Source organism: Lagenorhynchus albirostris, chromosome X (genome assembly GCF_949774975.1).
Source record: "Lagenorhynchus albirostris chromosome X, mLagAlb1.1, whole genome shotgun sequence".
Taxonomy (NCBI): domain Eukaryota; kingdom Metazoa; phylum Chordata; class Mammalia; order Artiodactyla; family Delphinidae; genus Lagenorhynchus; species Lagenorhynchus albirostris.
The window spans coordinates 5,611,351-5,635,178 of NC_083116.1; the positions used below are offsets into that span (position 1 = coordinate 5,611,351).

The following is a 23,828-nucleotide window of genomic DNA, read 5'->3' on the forward strand; positions in this document are numbered from 1 at the left end:
GCGGGGAGGGGGGGATGCAACTGCACTGAAATGCTGTATTTCATGCTCTGAATCCAATACAGGCTGAGCACCAGAGTCTGAGGACTAACTCTCTACTCCTAAAGCACATGTACAATAAAATAAATCCTTGGTATTCACGATGATCCAGTTTTGCCATTCACACAACCATTACCATTTTCACACTCTTCATTCTTTTTTCTTTTATTCTGTATCTGAACTTCTGGGACAAAGTTGGTCTCTGGTTAAAAAAGAGACACTTACACGTGTACATTGATAAACAACATGAGCTTTAAAGTCACACACATTGGGTCTGAACCCTAACTGGACCACCTATTAGTGTATAAACTTGGGCAAATCATATAACATTTTTAAGTCTTGGTTTCCTTCTCTGTGAAATGGGGATGGTAGTAACTCACGAGGTTGTGGCGACACACCTGAAAATGCACTTTTAACTGACATGTACTTTTATACATGCTTTATAAATATGTATGCGTGTATACCTTCCTACCTTATTGCTACTGCGAAAAGCAATAAAGGAAACCTCATTTAAAATGGAGTCAGAAAGCTCTGAAGGGGGAGCTCTCACGCACTACCACTCTGCCACTGGCACGCCTCAGTAGGAAAAAGTGTGCCCTGCATTCCCCAAGAGGAAGAAGCTTACTTTACACACCCGTGCAGGAGGAAGAAAGACTTTTTCTTTGCCTAGCAACAGCCCAGCCAATGAGAAACCACCACACTCAGCCAGTGAGAAGCCACCACCACCCTGAACTCCCGCTCTACTCCAAAGAACTTTCATTTAAAACAGTCCCTCCCAACTTCCTCCTTTCCTCTATAAAAGGACGGTCCTCTTTGTTCTCCAGGCTTGTCTATGGCTTGACACAGTTTGCTTGTCCCGATTGCGATTCCTCTGCTATGCTCAAGTAAACTAATTTTGCTGGTAAAATAACTAGCTATTTTACTTTTTTAATAGGATTTGTTTTTTAAAATAAATTTATTTATTTTATTTATTTGGCTGTGTTGGGTCTTCATTGCTGTGCGTGGGCATTCTCTAGTTGCGGCGAGCGGGGGGGCTACTCTTCGTTGCGGTGCGTGAGCTTCTCATTGCGGTGGCTTGTCTTGTTGCAGAGCATGGGCTCTAGGCACGCGGGCTTCAGCAGTCGTGGCTCACGGGCTCTAGAGCGCAGACTCAGTAGTTATGATGCATGGGCTTAGTCGCTCCGCGGCATGTGGGATCTTCCCAGACCAGGGCTTGAACCCGTGTCCCCTGCATTGACAGGCAGATTCTTAACCACTGTGCCACCAGGGAAGTCCTGCTATTTTATTTTTAAGGTTGACATTTCATGGTGTCAGAAGTGGGATCCGAAGGTGCCAACACCGCTCCCCAACAACAAACTAATGACTCCCAGAACTGTGTGAGGTACGCACTTGAGCCGCTTGCACTCTCTCCTTCTGTGAGTTATCTTTTTCTTCTGAGTTCAGTAAGCCTTCCCTTGGATCCAAACTCCCTTCCTTTGGTCAAGCTCTCTGACTTTATTTGGGAACTGTTTTTGTTTTTATGAAGGCATTGCCCTTTCTGGTGAGTATTCTTCTGTTTTCTAAACTTCTGAGTTTTGAGCAGTTGGATCCAACTCGGCTAAATTATCTCGGGAGTGTCCCACTTTCGGGACCCCAGCTGGTTTTATGTTTAAAAACTATGGTCCCTCCTTATGTACATTTTAACTAAATGGATCAATTTGACCAAAAACAATTTAGAACTCCAGTGGCATTTATGGGGAACTTCTGACCTCCCTAAATTTGTTTTTCTCAGAACTAAATTAGAAGATCATGGCTCTAAAATTAAACAGACTGAAAGGGATGCCTATTTTAATTGGCTCCTGGAGGCTTCCAAATTCATTCAAGACTCTAAAATCGCCTCTTTACAAAATACCATTTCTAAATTAACTGAGGCAAATAAACAATTGGAAAAAACCAAAAAGCTTCTGAGGTCTCTTTTTTCCCTCTCCCATCCTCTATGTCTCCAGGTACACTGCAGTCATCTTGTGCCAAGGTCCCACCTGGTGTCAGCTTCCTCTTTCCCTTCTGCACTGTCCCCATCTCCTCCTTTTAATCCTTTTGCTGAACTTCCCTTTTTCTCTGAACTTCTCCCCACTTTCTCCTCCCCTGAGCCTATTAAAACCTGCCTCTTTAAATCAGGCCCTCTGAGGATCCAAATGCTAAACCCCTAATTTCTTATGTTCCCTGGACTAAAGCTGAACTACAAGCTATAGTCAGATTTTCCCAAAGTAACTGAGGATCCCACAAATTTGCTGAGGAATTTAATATGGACATTCAAGCTTATCAGCCTGGTTTCTCTGACTTATATCAGCTAGCTCACATGCTTGTCAGTGAAGGTCAAGCCAAACACTGGATAAAAACTGCTAACTGGGAAAATCCAGAAGAGTCCCTAGAAGTACAACCAGGAGACCAACCCTGTGCTTTATTATATGATCAAACTCAGGGAATCGCCAGGCAACTCCAGTTGGCAACTTCTAGGGCTTTCCCAAAACCTAGTGATTGGAATAAGATTCAGACTTGCACTCAGAAACACAAATGAAACTCTGCACAATTATTACAGTCAACTCCAAACTATTTTTAAGGACAATTCTGGTCTCTGGATGTTGAATCCATTCAGGCAGCCTTTAACTCTATGTTCATTAACGGGCTGAACCAGGATCTTTCTCTTCTAGTTCAAAGAGGATGGAATGGGGAACTACATCCATCCAAATTTAGTTAATTTAGCAAACCGGCTCACCTGCACCCTGTACGATTCAACTAAAAGGAAGACCACTAAAATCCTCAGTTTTAAACTCCAACAAATGGAGGTCTCTAAAGAAACAAAAACAAACCCTCCCGGTCTCTGCCATTATTGGAAAAAGCCAGGACTGTTACAAGCTTAACGCTCCAGACACCTTCAGCCCTCTAACCAGCCTTTCCAATGCCCTCCTAACCCCCAATGATGGGGCTCTGAGGAACTACAGGGGCTCTTCCAAATCCTCCCTCTTAATCGGCTTGAAAAAACCACTCTCCAGATTGGGAATGAATCTCTCTATGACCTTATTGACACCAGAGCCTCACTCTCAGTGCTCAAGCCCACTGTTATTAAACAGCCCCTACCTCAGAATACTAAGAGGGTTCAAATGGTGGGGATCCCAAATAAAGCTCTTCAGGTTCCTGTTTCTAAACCTATCACCTTTGATTTAGGCCCTCTAAGAGATACCCACCCTTTGCTCCTTAGTTCCTCCATCCCTATTCATTTACTGGGCTGAGATTTCTTAGAAAAATATCATGCTGGAATTTCTTTCTCCCAAAAAGGGAGAATAATTCTAGAATTTGATAGCAGCAACCAAAATAGCCACCTACTGAGCGAATCAAATGACCCTTCAACATCTTTTATTTGCTCCATCTCTGATGGCACTGGAGCTAATTCTAAGGAAACTAATCATTTGTCCCTATAAGATCAGCTGCCACCCTCCTTATGGGCAAAATCCTCAACTTATATCGGCAGAATCCTCCTATTAAGATGCAAATAGATCCCTCAAAGCCTCTCTCTGGAATTAACCAACACCCCATAAATAAAGAGGCCCTCCAGGGCACTAAGCCAATAATAGATGATTATAAGACCCAGGGTCTCATTATCTGGTGCACTAGTCCCTGCAACATCCCTATTTTACCTGAAAAGAAACCCAATGACCAAGGATGGAGATTTGTCCAAGCCCACCAAGCCATAAACTATACTGTCATCCCTTGTCACCCTATTGTTCCCAAGTCCCATACTCTTTTAGCTTCATGCCCACCACAAGCAAATTTCTCACTGCGAGTGATTTACGTAGCACCTTCCTTAGCATCCCTACAGATAATGCTAATCAATACCTATTTGCCTTTATTTGGGAAGGACAACAATATACCTGGACAGTAATGACCCAGGATTTTACCAAAAGTCCTTCTTACATCTCACAAATCTTAAAAGCTGATTTAGAAGATATAAATGTTCTGGAGGCTCTACTTCATGACAATATGTAGACGGCTTGCTTCTCTGCTCCCCTTCCCAGGTCTTTTTTCAGGAAGACAGCACCCACCTATAGAAGCTTTTAGCCTCAAAGGGACATACAGTTTCTAAGGAGAAACGGCTGTTTGTTCAAACCCAAGTTCATTATTTTGGGCACCTGATCATGGAAAAAGGGCTGGGCACCTAGACCCAGATAAGCTTCATAGCATCCTGAACTTCCCAAAGCCCAAAACCAAAGTCAGTTATGAGGTTTTCTTGGGTTGGCTAGTGATTGTTAGAGCTGGATTCTGAACTTTTCTCTCATGGCCCAGCCTCTATATGCCTTACTAAAGAACAGCAAACCTGACCCTTACTACTTAGGAATATCTGGATGACCCAGCTTTTAATACCTTAAAGGAGAGCTTGATAAATCCTCCTGCCCTTGGACATCCTAAGTATCAACTTCCCCTTTTCCTCTTTACGTTGGAGAAGGAGACAAGTACTCTCGGAGTAGTCACCCAAAAACATGGGGATCACCATCGCCCCATAAGGTACTACAGTCAGCAGATAGATACTATGGTATGAGGATACCCCTCCTTACCTCAGAGCCACTTTCCTTTTACTTAAGGCCACCAAAGAGGTAGTCATGGGATCCCCTCTCACCAATTTTGTACCCCATGCAGTAGAGCCCTCCTGGATTCTCATCACACTCAACACACTTCAGCCAGTCATCTCACTTCCTATGAAATCCTCATGGCAATCACGCCTCATATAACTCTTTCTCACTGTGATAACCGTAACCCTGCCGCCTTCTTCCCTTCTCTAGGGACAACACTCCTCATGACTGACTCTGACAGATCACCTTTTGCCTCCTCACGACGATTTACAGGAAACTCCTGTCACCAATGCTGCGTTTTCATGGCTTACCAATGGTTCTTGAAGAAAGAAAATGTTAAATATTGTGCTGGATATGCAGTTGCAACTCCTTTTAAAGTCATCAAGGTGGCACCTTTGCCTTTGGCCACCTCGGCCCAACAGGCTGAATTACATGATCTTACTTGGGCCTGCATTTCAGCAAAGGGCAAAACTGCAGACAATAGATATGCCTTTGGAGTAGCTCATGACTTACTGCTATGGAAACAGCAAGGTCTCTTTATTTCTAACGGGCCTAAAATTCAAAATGGCTCTTATGTCCAGGATTTATTAGATGCCACACTCTTGCCAGCAACTTTAGCTATTATTAAGGTCCCTGGGCATTCCAAACTTGACTCCCTGGAAGCTAAAGGAAACCACATTGCTGACATTTCCAAGAATGTTGCCCTCAAAGGAACGAAAAATCAAACCTCTGTCATGTCCAAAGGGATGTTGCCCCAAATAATAACCTAGAGAAATTGGTTAGAGAAGCCCAAGAATTGGCTCCAGAAAAGGAAACACAAGATTGGAAATCTAGTAACTGTTCATTTGATAAAAAGGGAGAACTCTGGTTTGGGCCAAATAACAATCCAGCCTAGCCAGGGACTCTAAAATTCCCATTACTGACTACTGTATATGCATTAAGCCACTGGTCTGCAGATAAAATGACAATGCTTACGAATCAGTACTGGTGAGGAGATATCAATGAGGCCACAAAAAGCGCCTACTCCGCTTGCCACACCTGCCCAAGATATAATTCAGGAAAACCTGTTTGCAGTGCTCTGGAACACTTTAAATTGCCCAATGGACCACTGGAGGTTTGGGAGATGGATTTAATTCAATTTCCCCCATCTCATGGATATAAATATATTTTAGTCATGGTCTGTATGTTTTCCCACTGGGTCTAAGCCTTTCTGTGTAGACAACCTACTGCCTCTTCTGTGGCTAAAATTAGTTTAGGAAAGATTATCCTTACCCTCAGGAACCCCTCTTGAGCTCCACAGCAACCAGGGAACCCAATTTACTGGTCAAATACTACAGCAGGTCTGTGTCGTTTGGCCAGTCCTAACGCATTTTCACTGTGCTTCCCCCCCTCAATCCTCAGGGCTGGTCCAATGCACTAACAGCAATATTAAGACTCAATTTGTGCTTTTTCGCAATGGGTTTGCCACCAGGACACAGGTGTCGTGAAAACCACCGCTAAACCTAAGCAAAAATGGGAAAGGAGAAGAGCCACATCAACATCGCTGTCATCGGACACGCAGATTCGGGGAAGTCTACCACTACTGGCCGTCTGATCTACAAATGTGGTGGGATCGACAAGAGAACCACTGAAAAGTTCAAGGAGGAGGCTGCCGAGATGGGCAAGGGCTCCTTCAAGTATGCCTGGGTCCTGGACAAACTGAAAGCTGAACGTGAGCATGGTATCACCATTGATATCTCCCTCTGGAAATCTGAGACCAGCAAGTACTATGTGACCATCACTGATGCCCCAGGACACAGAGACTTCATCAAAAACATGATTACAGGCACATCCCAGGCTGACTGGGCTGCCCTGATTGTTGCTGCTGGTGTTGGTGGATTTGAAGCAGGTATTTCCGAGAATGGGCAGACCCGTGAGCATGCCCTTGTGGCCTACACTCTGGGTGTGAAACAACTAATTGTTGGAGTTAACAAAATGGATTCCACTGGGCCACCCTACAGCCGGAAGAGACAGGAGGAAACTGTTAAGGAAGTCAGCGCCTCCATTAAGAAAATTGGCTACAACCCGACACAGTAGCACTTGTGCCTGTTTCTGGCTGGAATGGTGACAACATCCTGGAGCCAAGTGCTAACGTGCCGTGGCTCAAGGGACGGAGAGTCACCCGAAAAGATGGCAATGCCACTGGAACCAACCACACTGTTTGAAGCTCTGGATTGCATCCTGCCACCAATTCGCCCAACTGACAAGCCCTTGCGTTTGCCCCCCCAGGACGTCTACAAAATTGGTGGTATTGGCGCTGTCCCTGTGGGTCGAGTGGAGACTGGTGTTCTCAAACCTGGCACGGTGGTCACCTTTGCTCCAGTCAACGTGACAACTGAAGTCTGCTGAAATGCACCATGAGGCTTTGAGTGAAGCCCTTCCTGGGGACAATGTGGGCTTCAAGGTCAAGAACGTGTCTGTCAAAGACGTTTGTCGTGGCAATGTGGCTGGTGACAGCAAAAATGACCCACCGATGGAAGCAGCTGGCTTCACAGCTCAGGTGATTATCTTGAACCATCCAGGCCAAAGCAGTGCTGGCTACGCACCTGTGCTGGGTTGTCACACAGCTCACATTGCTTGCAAGTTCGCTGAGCTGAAGGAGAAGATTGATCGTCGTTCCGGGAAAAAGCTGGAAGATGGCCCCAAATTCTTGAAATCTGATGATGTTGCCATCATTGATACGGTTCCTGGCAAACCCATGTGTGTTGAGAGCCTCTCTGACTATCCTCCTCTGGGCCGCTTTGCTGCTCGTGACATGAGACGGACGGTTGCTGTGGGTGTCATCAAAGCAGTGGACAAGAAGGCAGCTGGAGCTGGCAAGGTCACCAAGTCTGCCCAGAAAGCTCAGAAGGCTAAATGAATATTATCCCCAATACCTGCCACCCCAGTCTTAATCAGTGGTGGAAGAATGGTCTCAACTGGCCATTTAAGTTTAATAGCAAAAGACTGGTTAACGATAACAATGCATCGTAAAACCTTCAGAAGGAAGGAGAATGTTTTGCGGACCATTTGTTTTGTGTGTGGCAGTTTTAAGTTATTAGTTTTTAAAATCAATACTTTTTTTTTTTTTTTTTTTTTGCGGTACGCGGGCCTCCCACTGCTGTGGCCTCTCCCGTTGCGGAGCACAGGCTCCGGACGCGCAGGCTCAGCGGCCATGGCTCACGGGCCCAGCCGCTCCGCGGCATGTGGGATCCTCCCAGACCGGGGCACGAACCCGTGTCCCCTGCATCGGCAGGCGGACTCTCAACCACTGCACCACCAGGGAAGCCCTAAAATCAATATTTTTAATGGAAACAACTTGACCAAAAATCGGTCACAGAATTTGAGACCCATTAAAAAAGTTTAATGCAAAAAAAAAGAGACTCAATTTGCAAACTTTGTAGAAACCCTCCCATGTGTAGTATCCTGGCCAAAGGCACTGCCATTAGTCCTTCTAAATCTCATGTCTAAACCCTTTTAGAAGTGATAAACTCTCACTCTGAGATAATCACAGGATGCCCAATACACCTGGCACCTGCTTCTTTTGATCCACAACTGATAAAAGGAGGTCATCCTTCAAAATTATAGAGGCTTAATTGCTTCTGTTGAAAATAACCATGCTCTAGTAGAGCAATCTTTTCTCAGTGTCTCCCATCTTCTCTGGACACGAAGACTTTAAACATCATTCCTTACCACCTAGAGATTTCACCTATTGGACAAGACACCTCCAGAAAGAGTCCCTTCAAGCTCATTGGAAAGGCCCCTATCAGGTACCATTAACCAACCCTTGTGTTGCCAAACTCCAAGGAATAGACTCTTGGATTCATGTGTCACATCTAAAGAAAACACCAAACCCTGGCTGGACCTGCACGCAAACTGGTGACCTGAAAATAAAGATTTTCAGGAACTGAAGTGGACACAGCCTCTGAAGGAGACAGCTTTCCCAACATAACCAGACCAGGCCTGTATGCCTTTTCTCACTGTTGCTTCCCACCCTATATTCTCCTTCTCTTTACTGGAAAGACAATACTCCTCTCTGCATTTCCCAGTCTCCTGGGAAAGCAGGAAACCTTTCCGACGGTTGGATCTGTCACCAGAAACTCTGATCTGTTCATGGTGTTGGAGATCCCTTGGTTTTACCTGTAACCAGTTTCTCTTTAGTCCCAAATGCCACTGTCAGTCATACGCATAAGCCTACTGGTGTTAACTATCTGCTTAGGCTATTACAGCCAGGTGTTCCCATACCTTGTTTCAAACGTTCTCCAACCACAACCATACCAGTTCAGCTGAGCACCTCAACCTTGGCACTCTTTTTCTTTTTTAAATACGATCCATTACCCTGCACCCGAGGGAAATGCAAACAAGCTAACTCCTGTTTTCAAGGCTTTTAGAAAAGACTTCTCTAGGCTGGGATGGTACCCTACAGAATGTCATCCCAATTCCTCTGACCCCGGGCTTGGAAATGTCAATCAGGAAATTCCAGCCAACAAAGCTGCCGATAACCATATGTTAGCTGGAATCCTCTGCGCTACACCTGGCTTTATTCTTGCCTGTGGTGCTTGGCATTTCTCACGGGCATATGAATGTTTAGATAGCTGGTGAACTGGAGAGCAATGCTTATTGGGATATTTAACTGTCCCAGTCACCATTCATAACAAATCAGAAGCCTCTCATTGGTCCTCCGCATTAAAGCTCCAATGGCCACTTTAAATGGGAACTTCTAGGAGGCGCACATGACTCCAGATCTGCCCCATAGGGAAAGCCCTTCTCCCATGGGTCCAAGTAAATGCCAGTGAACGTCGGATCAGAAATCTCTCCCTAACATTAGGTTAGCTAGCCAACTCCACAGCCAAGGCAGTAGCAGCCCCCAAATGATCACCTGACTCGTTGGCTAAAGTAGTTTTGGACAACGGTACAGCCCTTTGATTATCTACTTGCTGAACAGGAGGTGTCTGTGTAATAGCAAATACCACCTGTTGCTCATGGCTAAACGCTTCTGGTAAGGTAGATATTCAACCACACAAGATCAGGGAACAAGCATACTGGTTACAAACAAATGTCACGTAACTCTCCACGGTCCTTTGATTTGTTCAGTTGGCTACCTTCAGGCCTAGGTAAATGGTGTAGAACAATCATACAACCTGGATTTGTCACGTTAATTTTCATTCTGTTTTGCATAATTATTTTTTAACTTTATACCTATTGCCTGTCAAATCTCTGCAGAAGTGATGCACCAGATAGAGTGATATTAGCTCAGTGCTTCAAAATGACCTCCAACACTTATGACTTTGATAAGATATAGACTTTAAGTGAGAGGTGCCTGAGAGTTCTCCCTCCTACCCTTTCTTGTTACTCAAATGCAGCCTCAGTGGTTTCCATTCTGTGTACTTTCTGTCAGACGTGGGACATGACAACCAGAAAAGGTCCTTCGTGGAACCAAGGGGTAAACCCACCAAAACCTGACTGATCAGCAATGCTTTATAGGAAAGATCTTGATCAAAAGGGGAAACATAAAAATAAATAAAGGAAACCTCATTCTGGGATCGACATGTACACACTGCTATATTTAAAATGGATAACCAGCAAGGGCCTACTGTATAGCACAGGGAACTCTGCTCAATGTTACGTGGCAGCCTGGATGGGAGGGGAGTTTGGGGGAGAATGGTTACATGCACATGTATGTCTGAGTCCCTTTGCTGTGCACCTGAAACTATCACAACATTGTTAATCGGCTATACTCCAAAATAACAAATAAAAAGTTTAAAAAAATGCAGTTATAGGAGTAGAGCATGTAGCAGGGAGCCTAGTATATAGTAATAATAATAACTAATTAAAGTGAAAAAAAATAAAGAAAATGGAGTCAGAAAGCCCCGAAGGGGGAGCTCTCATGCACCAGCACTCTCTGCCACTTGCAGACCCCAGCAAGAAGTGTACCTTGCATTCCCCAACTGGAAGAAGCTTACTTTACACACCCCAGCAGGAGGAAGAAAGATTTTCTGCTTGCCTAGCAACAGCCCAGCCAATGAGAAACCACCACAGTCAGCCAATGAGAAGCTGCCACCACCCTGAACTCCTACTCTCCTCCAATGAATTTTGTTCAAAACAGCCCCTCCCAACTGTCTCCTTTCCTCTATAAAGAAGGCTCCTTTCCTTAGTTCTCTGGACTTGCTTATAGCTTGCCATAGTTTGCTTGTCCCAAATTGCAATTCCTCTGTGATTCCTGAATAAATTCATTTTGCCGGTAAAATAACTGGCTATTTTATTTTTACGGTTGACACTACATACATACAACCTACCTTACTGATGTATAAACAAATCTATATATATATATATATATATATACACTTCTGACAGCCTTGCTGCTCTTTTTATCCCCAGGGTTGAGCTCTGAACCCAAAACATAGTTGTTATGCAACAAATGGTTATTGGAAGAAGGGAGAATAGAAATAAAAGTACATTTTAGAGTTAAAAATTCTGGAGGTTCTGTGTTAACATGCTGTTTTCAAAGACATGTTAACTGGGTTGACAAGGGTTTCTAATTGTACTTTTCCAATAAGTTTGAACCCAATTCTTCTGTTGACTCTGAGCAACATCAATGAAATAGAAAGAACTGTAATCAAATGCTCTCAGGGCCATAAACCTAGTTGCAAGCATATGGACCACTTCATTATACTTGCACTGCTAAGGTTTGTTAAACACCGTAGAATGGAAAAAGTTAACAAATGTGAGATTTATTTTTATCATTATTAAAATAAAATGGAAGAAGCTAAAGATAGCAGAGAACCTAAAAGCTAAAGCTAACATATTCAAACAACTATGTATTTTAAATTATTATGGCTAATGACCTTAAAATTTTTCTAGCTCCATTTCCTAGGAATAAAACCCAAATCATCTCTAATAAAAATATGTTCATAAATTTCTGATGCTGATGCCTTTAGGGGAATATTGAGTAAAGTGTTTGAAACAGTCAGTTTCCTACAACCAAGAAAATAAAATACAGGGGATACAGCATGTGTTTTTATCATATATATGATGAACTACATAATGCTCCTTCAAGCAGAGAAATATTCAACTATATACTGTGGGTTGAGAACAACTGGCCAGTCATTGACATAATTCTGAACATAACATAAACCAGAGGAAACATAGAGGAACGTATAAAGTCACCCTGGAGAAATCCAAGAAGGCTGCTTAGAGAAGGTTGCACTTGAGTTGAACTTGAAGGATAGGGTACTGGAGATGGAGAAGGTGAAGGACATCTCTTCCTGACCACTGGAAGAGCAAGAGTAAAGGCATAGGTGAGGAAGGAAAGAATGAAGAATAAGTAATTACAAATGTTAAATGGTGTAAAATGGCAGAGCAGGGCTTCCCTGGTGGCGCAGTGGTTGAGAGTCCGCCTGCCGATGCAGGGAACGCGGGTTCGTGCCCCGGTCCGGGAAGATCCCACATGGCGCGGAGTGGCTGTGCCCGTGAGCCATGGCCGCTGAGCCTGCGCGTCCGGAGCCTGTGCTCCGCAACGGGAGAGGCCACAACAGTGAGAGGCCCGCGAACCACAAAAAAATAAATAAATAAAAATAAATTAAAAAAAAAAAAAAAGGCAGAGCAGAAGGTGTGCTGAGAAAAGGCAGATAAGGCCACATCAAGATGCCTCCAAAGTAGTACACTGAGTAATCCTGATGCTTTTTTCTCTAATCAGGAAGGAACTACCAAAGGCTTCGGAGGAAAATACCTTTCTTCCAGACAGTTCATTGCCTCTCTTGTATCAGATGAATGAGGCAGCTCCTCTATAGTTACACAGGCATTTTGGACTTCACTTTCTTAATAATTTCTTTATTAGTTACTGAATACAGTCTAATGATAGTATATCTGTCATCCAAAGTGTCTTAGACATGAACAAAAGATATATTTAAAACGTATCTGGGATTGAATTCAAATGATCACATAGAGTTGAAATTTAGTCCTAAACACTGTGACATTGCCAGACGGGAAAGCGCCGCGGTAGATTTACTAAATCTTTCCACAGTGAGGGAGATGTTATTTACAGCATATTTGTTGTTCTATCGTATTTTTCCTTTCTGGGTGTATTGAGGTTTCCTTCTCACGCTGCAGAGATTCCCTTACGTTATTTCCTTTTTTGTACCCCCTTCATTCTCAGGTTAACCTTTGAAAATAAAGGGTAGACGAGTTCTAAAGAGGGTCCGTTGTCTTTCCTTCCTTCCTTTCTCCAAGTATTTACCAAACACCTGTCATGTGCCAGACACTGACTTTGACACTAGATGCACCAGAAGGAATAAGACAGAGTGCCCTGTCTACCTTCAAGGAGTTCACAGTCCCGCTGGGGAGACAGCCCAGGTTGAAATTCAGTCCCAAGACGTTTGCAAGCTTACAAATGAGTATATGGAATGGGGAGTAAAAGGTTCCCAGTGGCATGCTGCAGTTTTATTTTGCTCTTGTCTCACCAAAGATAAAACTTCAATCATTCTTTGGCAAAGACTAGTGCTTTGTTTTAGAAAAACCATTTCAAGAGACTCTAGTTACATAGACATAAAGCGCCACGATCTGCCTGGCCACTCAAGACAAAAATTGAGAGGACACGCTCAGCTCCTCCCTTTCACTCACCCTCTCCCCGCCACATACACACTCTGGCTCCATCAGCAACTATTTTTGACTCCACCTCCGACATATCTCGTGCATCCACTCACTTCTCTCCATCCATGCACGTCATCACTCGCCTGCCCCACTGCAACGGCCCCAAGAGCTGGCCTCCCTCGCCTCCTTCTTCACCTCCCTACGGTTTGTCCTCCGAAGGTGCCATTGTAACATGTAAATCAGATCATGATTGGCCCCACTTCAACTCCTCCAATGGCTTCCCACTGCAAGGGGAATAAAATTCAACTTGCTCCTCTCAGCCTCTGAAGTACCCACTGATCTGGTCCTTGCGTACCTCCATGATCTCGGCCCCTGTAAGGTTACCCTCCTTAACAAGCCTCATTTTGTTCCTTGAACAAGCCAAGCATGCCCCTGCCTCAGGGCCTTTTGTATTCCGCTGCTATCTCCTTGAATAGCTTCCCCAAGATACTCGCTTCACCAGCTTCTTCTCGTTATTCCGGTCTCAGCTCAACCAGCGCCTTCTCAGACCACCCAGGCTAAACTCGGCCTCTTCCACTTCTGTAACTGCATCACGTCATCCGATTTGACTTCCTTCAAATCACTTACTGCAGTCAAAAATGAGACTGCTGATTTTTTCACATCTGCCCACTCCAATTAGAATGTGAGCTCTGTGAAAACTGGCGCCGAGCTCCCTCCTGGCCCCTCAGCACCTAGCTCAGGGCCTAGCGTTTAGTGGATCCCTTGCAAGAAGTGGGGAAGGAAGGGAAAGGAGAGAGGGGTGGAAGGGGATGGGAGAGGAAAGGGAGGGAGGAAGTGTGGTATCTACTGTTCTTGGGAATAGCAATGAAATCACCTTCGACCTGAGTGCAGTTGTTTTCAGGTTCGTTTTTCTTGAACGATTGAGTTGGCCTGTCTGTAGCTTTGGTTGCCTATATAGGGCTTGGGACAGGGAAGGGAGCATGGGAGACAGATTGTTCTTTTGACTCAGGTGAGAGGACAGGACTCCAGCCCATGGGTGGCCTGTTACCTGTGAGGATGAGTGAGGCTTGGGCTCTTTCTGAGAGTTGCTTGCATGAGTCAAAGCGCCCAGGGGAGATGCCCCGAAGGTGCTGCCTTCCTGAGGGACTTCGCAAGGCTCTAAGCAGCTGACTCTCTGCTGTGTCCATGGGTTTGTATGCTAGTGTTGCACGTCTTTTACTCACCATTCAGCCGAGACTTCTGAACACTAAATCAATACACAGCCCCCAGGACAGCACTGGCTGTGTCTACATGATGCCAAAGCGACCTGCCAATTGATTAGATGCGGTTAAAACAGAAATCAGTCAGGTAGACAGATTCAACAGCATGCAGACAGAGCCACGCCGTCACGAGCTGGCATGACCGTGTTGTCTTAAACTGCTAAAAAATTAACAATACTGGAGGCTGGGGAACTCGCCACTTTCATTAACATTTTCCCATAAGTAAGTTCAATAATTTCCCAGTGTCTACAACTAGGATTAAAACTCATGGACCCTGAATTTTAATCGCATGAGCTCCACGTGCGAGGGGCCATTTCAATACTGACTTTTGCGTCTCTGATTTGAAGTGATCATGCGTATTGTATAGTTTGCTCCACCTTTTTATTTCTTTTAGTGGGTGCCCTAGGGTGAACCAGCTCAGTTGAGGGCAACTCGCCATTGAGCCACTGTCATAAAAATATGTTAAAGAACGTGGCTCTCTAAGAAAGTAAAGCAGCCCCCCAAAGCTTGGCCACACAGAACCCCCAGGCAAGATTCCCACGTGTTCTGGAGTATTCCGTGGCCCTTGAGGATCAGGGCATCACCCCCTGGACGTTCTGGTTCAGCGGGGCGAGCCGGGGCACTGGCAGTGCCTGGCACGGTGGGGAAGTGCTCCCCACCCCAGGGTGCCGAGGCAGAGGCAGAGGCGAGGCAGGGCCCGGGCCCCAGGAGAAAGCCAGGAGGGCTTCTGGAAGTGCCCGCTGAACGCTGACCTTCGGCAAACCATCCTCTGCCCCGAGGCTTTGCTGAGCTGGGACTGAATCCTTCTGGGGTTCTGCACAGGCCATGAAGCAAAATGGGTGCAGGGACGGGGTCACCGAGGGCACGTCATCACCCACTTGGCGAACCTGACTCCCTGCGTGCCCTCAGGAGGGAGAGTCTCTAGAAGCAGTTCCCTCTGTGGCACTTGTGTTTCCCAACCAGGGTCCCTACGGACCCAGCGGTGTGGTTAGGAACAACTGGAAAACGTCAACGCGCAGGTCAAGTTCTAAAAGACTCAGAGGTTAATTTCACTTATTCATTGAACTCCTTTATGCACTTGGTTGTTGTTTTTAACAACCAGCAAATATTTCTGAGTACCTACTGAATGTCTGGCTGGCCCAGTGGATACAAAGAGCCTAAGATGTGGGCTTGCTCCTCAAGGAAGCCATAGCGCTCCGGAAGAGGCAGACAAACAATGACAGACAAGCATGGCAAGCGCTGTCAGCAGAGCTGCAGAAAGCACCGGGGAAGCCCAGAGGTAAAATACATTCTGCCTAAGAAGCCTGTGGGGGGAGAGGGTGGGGGAGAGGGAGGGAGGGAGGGGGAGGGAGGGAGGGAGAGAGAGAGAGAGAGAGAGAGAGAGAGAGAGGGAGAGAGGGAGAGAGAGAGAGAGAGAGGGAGAGAGGGAGGGAGGGAGAGAGAGAGGGAGAGGGAGAGAGAGAGAGAGGGAGAGGGAGAGAGAGAGAGAGAGGGAGAGAGAGAGAGCGCGCGCGAGAGAGCGAGCGAGAGTGGGAGAGGGAGAGGGAGAGGGAGAGAGGGAGAGAGAGGGAGAGAGAGAGAGAGTATTAGAGTTGGGCTTTCAGGGTGAGCAGAAGGTGCCCAAAAAACCCAGTCATCAAGTGAATTGGAATTTTAAGGCAATTTTTTTTTTAAATCAAAATTAATGGAACATTTTTTCCTTTTGCCTCAGGCTCCAGTGTCCCTGAGAACAGTACCATTACTGATCCTGTCTGCACTTAAAAATTAGATTTTTTTTCATTGTGGATTTTTTTTAATTTTGATTTTTTACAAAGACCCCATTAAAATATTATTTGTCTTGATGACTGAATTTTCGGTGCCACCTGAAATGATGGGCTGGGGCGTCTGACCTGCCTCACCCTAGTCGTAGCCCTTCCCTAAGCCAGGCAATCTATGTGACGAGGGGGTAGACGATCAGTCCATTTTCCCACCCAGTCGACTAGAACAGACCAACTCGAACTGCCAGACTAACTTCCCCGGCATTACCTCAAACATTCAGAGTCATACCTGTTTTCTTCAAGGGGAAACCTCACCGGTCACTCCCATTTTCCCTCTATTATCTAGCACACGGAAGGCAGCAAGAACTGAGCACACAGAATTCGACAGGCAGCTCCCTGGCCTACCAGCTCCCGGGGTTTCTGGTGTCTGTCAATGGCTCTCCTCTAAGTGAAGTCAGTACTTCAGAAAAAATGGCCGTCCCCACTCATCAGAGCGCCGAATGGCATCCATTGCTATTTGCCTCCCTTTTACTAAAGTAATGCATTTGGCACCGGTAAATAAGTTCCCCTTAGCTGAGTAAAGCTAAAGAGCTGGTGCCAGTCTCTCCGAGAAGGCGGGCGGGGGGACGGAGCCATTTCCAAGAATCCCAGGCTATAATTTCTACATTACAGTGTTATTACCAAGAGGTGGTTTTGTTTAGCACATCCTTTTCCGTTTCTTTTCTTACACGTCTGGAGACAGACATGAGAGCATACGTGCTCTCTATTATTTCTTCTAAATATTCCTCTTGTTTAAAAGGGAAAGGTGGGCATTGGGAACCCAGCTTGGTGACAGAGCCGCTATATATATATATATAGGTCTCTGAATGAGCCTCTATGGCTTCTGGCTTCAAAGATACAGCACGGTGAGCAGGGAAAACACTGAGGCCCACAAAACTGCCTCTCACTCTTAGGGCTCGTAACCTCATTGATTCCAGTCCTGATTTATGGCATCATTTGTTCCTGATAAGAACTACTCACCTGCACAACTCTACCAGGAAAAGGTGAAATAGAAGCTAGCAGGGCAAATAGAAAGGGAAAGGAAAAATCAAACCAGGTGAGAGCTTGACAAAATCACTGCTCTTGCACGGATTCTTTGTTCATTTACTACAACTTGCTCTGTAAAACTGGCTTGAACAGCCCTGATTTTTCCCTTCATCCTCCAAGAGAACAGCTAGAATGCTGGGGACCAGTAATCTACAACTCTACCCAAGACCCATGTGTTTATCAAAGGCAGTGAAGCATCGGATGGGGTGAAATATCAGATCAGCCTGAGTTCAAATCTCACCTCATCCCTTTACGAGCTCTGAACCTTGGGCAAGTTACTTAATCTCGGCACCTTTTGAAAAGATGGGTGCCTAAGGTTCTCAAAAATTCATGGGTGAATGAGTGAAAGCATAGCAAACACACTGCCTGACGCACAGTAAATATTCAACAAAATGCTAGCTATTACTATCAACAGATATTTTTGAGAATATTTACATTCATTTATATTAAGATACATTTTAGGGACTGTTCTTAACATATACAACAGGTCAGAATGAGTTTTAGTGTCATTACGGTCAATAGCTTAGAATTTTTAAGAAACCTCATTTTATTTAAATGGAGTAGAACCATAAAATAATGAGACTCTTCAGATAACAAACTAGCAGACATTTGACATTCAAATGAATGCCGGCACCTTCGAAGCAGCCCATGAGGAAACTGTACCCTGTTTTCAAGGAGACAGACATTGCTCAACCGAGTTTGGAATTCCTCTGAGGGAATTACCTTCAGCTATAGTTATGAACCAGGCATGAAAATGAGGCTCATTATTTTCCAGGCACAGCTATTTCATCCTTCAGTAAAATGTGTATTCGACCTTATCAGCCTCCCTACTCACCAAATCTGGTTCCAAATGACTTTTGGTTGTTTCAGGAAAAAGAAAACAAACACCATTGCTCTCAAGAGATAAAAACCTGAGGCCTAGAATGATATTCAGAAAGAATGACGCAAAGATTCCAGAAGCCACTCACAAAGACAGGGTGGATGGGTACTGCTGTTTTGGACATGGTTGTTAAATTGCAGCCACTTTCTGGTCAACGGTAGGAAGCCTACAGCCATTTATAGCAAGTCTATTTCCTAATGAAACGCTGTGACCATTTCCACTTCTTGAAAATGATTCTCTGCCTATTTTGAGCGTTTATACAAAAACAGCAATCTTAGCAATAATAATCCCTCTGAAATCATATCTTTTTAAAGTTACCCTAAAAGTGGAAAGGCCATTCAATTTTGATCTAGCCAGCTATAGAACGCAAATATTTTTAAGAGGAAACACTACGCAGCCAGAGGAGAAACTTCTTCCACACAGGGTTAATAACGAAAATGCTGATATGACCTTAAGTATGGTGGCGCCCAGAACCAGCGCTATAATTAATCTAAATGTACTGTAATTACACTAAATGTTACTTCTGTAGAATAGTTCCAAATCATGTGGCTTTTTTATGCTTAGATAACATGCAGTTTATTTCCAATCATGGATGTAGGCATGATTTGCTAAGGGAACATTAGGTCTGGAAGCAATATCTTAATCAAATCAGAATTTCTTCTGGAAAACAAATCTTTGGCTTTTGAAGAACTAGCAGCATCTAATGCCTTAGGGTAGAGATGTGAAACTGAGCTGAAATCCCCACCCCCTGGATCTCTCCCTCTGCCCTCTGGCTTCCAGTCACTCACGGGTACATCCGTGTAGCCTCCTACACTTTCTATGCTCATAAACCACCACAGCTATGTCTAAATTACACCCTGGAAACTCCACGTAGAAAATCAGTTGTAGGAAAGTTCACCTTGTGTGGTTTATTCATTTTTTCAGAACAGAAGCTGGTTCCTTTTGGAAGGAACTCATTTAAACAAAACCTAACAGCAAGCATCCATAAATTAGAAGGTTATTGGTATGTGCATAATTTGATGCATAAAAACTGAATGAATATTCCAGGGATGAAAATGCAGCCTCTTACATATGCAGAAAGATTTTTATTTTTATTTTGGTGATGTTACTTTTGTATGGGAGGACTGACTGGGATGGGACACCAAAGTCATTGGCTGCTGTCATCTTTATGTTTTGTGGTTCTTTCTCCATGCTCATCTCCCCAGTGCTGGGGGATTAAACAGTCACTGTCCCCCAAAAAAATGCCAATCTTGCTGAAGGGCATATCTCGACAAATCCAAGTCTGGTGCTCCAATCAGGAAGCAGAACATGTTATAGATGGAAAAGGTGGTCGAAACTGCCTTATCAGGGCAGAACTTAGACTCAGTCTAGGTCTAGGACAATATGAATATGTATTTTTAAATACAGGTCAGATGAGGATTAATTCTTCCTCTTCATCATGCACAGCAATGATCAAGTACTCAGTGGGTGGATGATGAGAAGACAAAGAACAAAACACAGGTTCCAAAAGAGACTGGAATCCTCTCGCTGCCCTTTCACTACCTTTTGTAGCAACAATGGAATCAGACATCTCCACCAAAACTCTTGTTAATGTGCCCTGTTTTTAACTGGTGTGAGTTCAGTTCCCCAAACTGCAGGGTAGTGAGCAGCTCACACCATGTGTGGGGGACAGAGGCTGGAACAGTGAAAGAAATGAACCCTAGAAGCCAGGTGATCATGGAATGTGAAACGAGATCCCAGAGGTCATGGAGGCGAACCCATTAATTTGCAGGTTGGGCAACAGGCACAGAGGCGTTAAGTGACCTTGCCCAAGGTCACGAAGCAAATGAAGGGCAGAAAAAGGGCTAGAATCCAGATATCTTAACTTCTGGGCCGAGGCTCCTTTTGTTGGGCAGCAAGATGCCTCGCCTCTGCAGGGGTTGACTCAGGGGAGCGCCCTGGAAGAGCTGCACTCATTCTGCCGATGCTCGCAGGCACCAGTCCACCCATTTGCCCATCTAGCCACTCAACACACATCTGTGGAGCAAAAATCGTGTGCCAGGCCTGGTGCCAGGAGTTACGCATTCAGTGAAGTCAATAAAAAACTGAAGCCTGAGCAGAACTGCAAAAGGACTCGGTACAGAAATGGGGTGAAAGACTGAGATACGGCGTGGCCCCTAATCTCATGGAGTCTGAAATCAGGACGGTAAAATGTGGTAAATGCAAATTCAACCCAACAAGCGACCAGTCTATTCCGGTTTTATTTAAATACTTGAATAATCCCAAATATTGGTAAATACTGAAGAGGATTTTCAAAATGTTTTCAGTAGGAGTGAGACTGCGAGGGGGTCCCCATTCTCCCCTCCAATCTTATCTCCCTCCACTCATCCCCAGCCCACACACACACTAGGCACATGTAAACTTGACTACACCTCTCACTCTTCCCCAACAGCCCATGGCACTTCTCAGGTCTGCCTCTCCTCCTAAGAAAACAGCTACTGCTCGCTAAACCCCTCATACAGATATGAAGCTTTGGGAGCCTGCAGACCATGCTGCAGTATCCCTAGCAACTAGCCTAGCACCTGGCACAGGGTGAGTTTTTAAAGTATCTGCTGAACAAACGAATGAATGAATGAGCCATCACTGCAGTACACTTTTTTTGACACCTCTGGTAGGTAAGTATCATTATCACTGTTTTATAGATGATGGAAAAGAGGCCCAGAGATGTGAAGCAATTGGCCCAAGGTGACACAGCCGGTAAATGGTGGAGCTGGCCATCAGCCTGACTATTAACTCGTGCTCTATTCATTCTTAGTCCCTGTTCTTTCTGCTGGTCCCTTTGCCTCATCAACTTCTAACCATGCTTTAAAGGTTAGGCCTCATCTTCCAGAAGTTTCCTCTAACCCAAGGGCTGTGTCATATTTCTCTGAAATGGTGCTTGGAAGTATCCTCTTCCACTGGGTTGTGAGCTGCTCCAGGGCCAGGACAATGTCATTGTTTTTCTCTTGCCAGTTTTCTGTAGACGCCCTGCACTTACGAAGCACTCAGGAATATCAGTGGAAGGAAACTGAGGGGTGAGGACGGACAACAACAGCTCGAAGCTCAGGTACAGTTTGGGTCTTCAGATCACGTCACAGAAGGGACCTGTCTGCCTCTTGTCCACAGGATTCCAAATTCAGTGTCACTGGAAAATGGAAATCCAGGGAGAGCATTCTGTTTGAGCAGCCCCTATTCACTCAGCTCCAGAACTTGATTATACCCCTTTCAGAGAAGGTCACAACAAATTTTATGCTACGTGTATTTTAATACAATTTTTTAAAAATTAGCATCCTAATTGAGATGTGTTATAAGCATAAACTATATATCAAGTTTCAAAGACTTGTTACCAAAAAAGTGTAAAATCTCTTATTATAATTTCTACATTAATTTTCTGTTGGAATAATAATGTTTTAAATACACTGGGTTCAAAATAGAGTATCAAAATTAATTTCACCTGTATCTTACTTCTTCTCATGTGGCTACTAGAAAATTCTAAATGACACATGTGGCTTGCTTTGATTGCTCTTGGGCAGAACAGGTCTCTATCTTGTTTGGGGTGGTAGTCACCTGGGTGCATGCAATTGTCAAAAATTGAACTGAACACCTAAGACCTGTGCATTTTATTGTGCTATAGTTCAATTTAAAAAATCACACACACACACACACACACACACACACACACACACACGAAAGAGAAAGAAGGCTACAGAAGAGTCTTCATCCTTTTTCATCCTCAAAGACTATTCTGACATAAAGGGGAAAAGCGGTACACGGGCCTCTCACTGCTGTGGCCTCTCCCGTGGCGGAGCACAGGCTCCGGACGCGCAGGCTCAGCGGCCATGGCTCAGGGGCCCAGCCGCTCCGCGGCATGTGGGATCTTCCCGGACCAGGGCACGAACCCGTGTCCCCTGCATCGGCAGGCGGACTCTCAACCACTGCGCCACCAGAGAAGCCCGCACGTTTTTTAATTCCTACTAGATGTCAGGTCTTCGGTGCAATTCCCTGCCTCCCCACGAAGCTCAAACTATTGCGGGAAAACCCTCTCATTTCCTATTGTTTTGCTTTACCTGCCACAAAGCAACAAATACTCAGAATGGAGCCAGGACCCTGACTGACTTAGCAGTTGTCCCTACAAAGGTCATGAGTAAGGGATGTCCTGATTTCCACATCTAGAGGTAAACAGGCTTTGAGCAAAACATATTAGAGAAAAATCGAAAACCAGCAAGTCTTCCATTCTCCCACATATGACTTCTTCATTCATGCAAAAGCATCTGCGCTGTGAAGCCGGGACTCGCTTTGTGATATTCTACTCGGTCCCTCCACTCAAAGACGAAACAGCCAAGTGAGCAGAACCAACGAGTCGTTCAGGAACGCCGCCCAGAGCACACTGAGAACCAAAGGCAGTCAGAGGCCCCACTTTTGCTCTGCTTGCCTGGCAAAGGCTATTTGGCCAATGCGCCCTCGTGTCTGACTCCACGGGAAAGAAAGGGGCACTGGCCAGGAGCCCGCCCCAATCCGGGGCATGGGTTCCACCTTTCCTCTGGCCTGGGAAGAGCCTGACTCCTAAAGGGCCAAATGGCCAGTTCCAGCCGGCCATCGAATCAGAGCTGCCACACATCGGGCGAGGCCACAGATTTGGGGTCTGCGTACCACAGTTCAACGCCCACCTTCCCCCTCACTGTCTATGAGTTAGAGGACATGTGGCTGGATGCGAGGTCCCCGAGACCAGCCTCAGGTACAATGATGCGTTCGCTAGAATGTACTCGTTTATTATATGAGTACGTAAAGAAGTAACACACAGTTGTTGTCAAGTAACACTGGAAATTTCAAAAAAAGTCCAAAGAAGAAAAATTAATGCCCAGTATGTGGATGTACCAAATTTGATGCATTTCTTCTCTTGTTGCGGAAACTTTGGACTGTTTCCCATTTTAGGTCTGTTTTATGACTTAACCTGTTTAAACGTAGGCATGGAAATCCATTCCCTACCTCCGCAAGGAGACTTGGGCATTTAAATAATTATCTTCTACAAATGTACACCACAAAGGTCCTGATTCCTGATACAACTTCTTTTCACAACATTCACACGAAATGTCCTGGGTTAATATCCCATTTGTTCTCAATCTTTAACATTTTACCGACGCTGACAGACTTCACTTGGCTAAATCTGAATTCTGTCAACTCTCATTGTAACAAAAATCCAGTCTTGGAGATGAGAAGCAATCCACTGGGGGCTAAACAACAGCGAATCAATAGTTTCAAGCTGAGGGACCATCCTGGAGCCTTAGAGGAAGCTATTTGAAGATGCTTCATAAACTATTAAGCGTATCGGTTTCAATAACCAAGAGGGAGATGCAGTAGCCTCCTTTTCTGATGCTGCCTAATCACGATCCTGAGTTCTAGAAATAGCAACTGGGGGAAGGAAGAGCCGAGAGTGGTCAAACCAGATTTTTAAAAAACTCATCACAAAACCTCCATTGTCATCATCCAGGTTTAGATACAAAATGCTTGCTAATCCTCTGTAAATCTCACTTTGGCATATCCAGGCCTGGGATCCACAACAGAGACAGGATTACAATGCACC

The 23,828-nt window shown here is 45.0% G+C and overlaps 1 protein-coding gene and 1 pseudogene across 1 annotated transcript in view; one reads left to right on the forward strand and one right to left on the reverse strand.

The window, feature by feature from the left end:
• AFF2 (ALF transcription elongation factor 2) overlaps positions 1-23,828 on the reverse strand; it is a 487,094-nt gene that overhangs the window by 413,479 nt on the left and 49,787 nt on the right. The gene's annotated exons all lie outside the window — the stretch shown is intronic.
• LOC132512925 (elongation factor 1-alpha 1-like) lies at positions 6,131-7,582 on the forward strand (annotated as a pseudogene).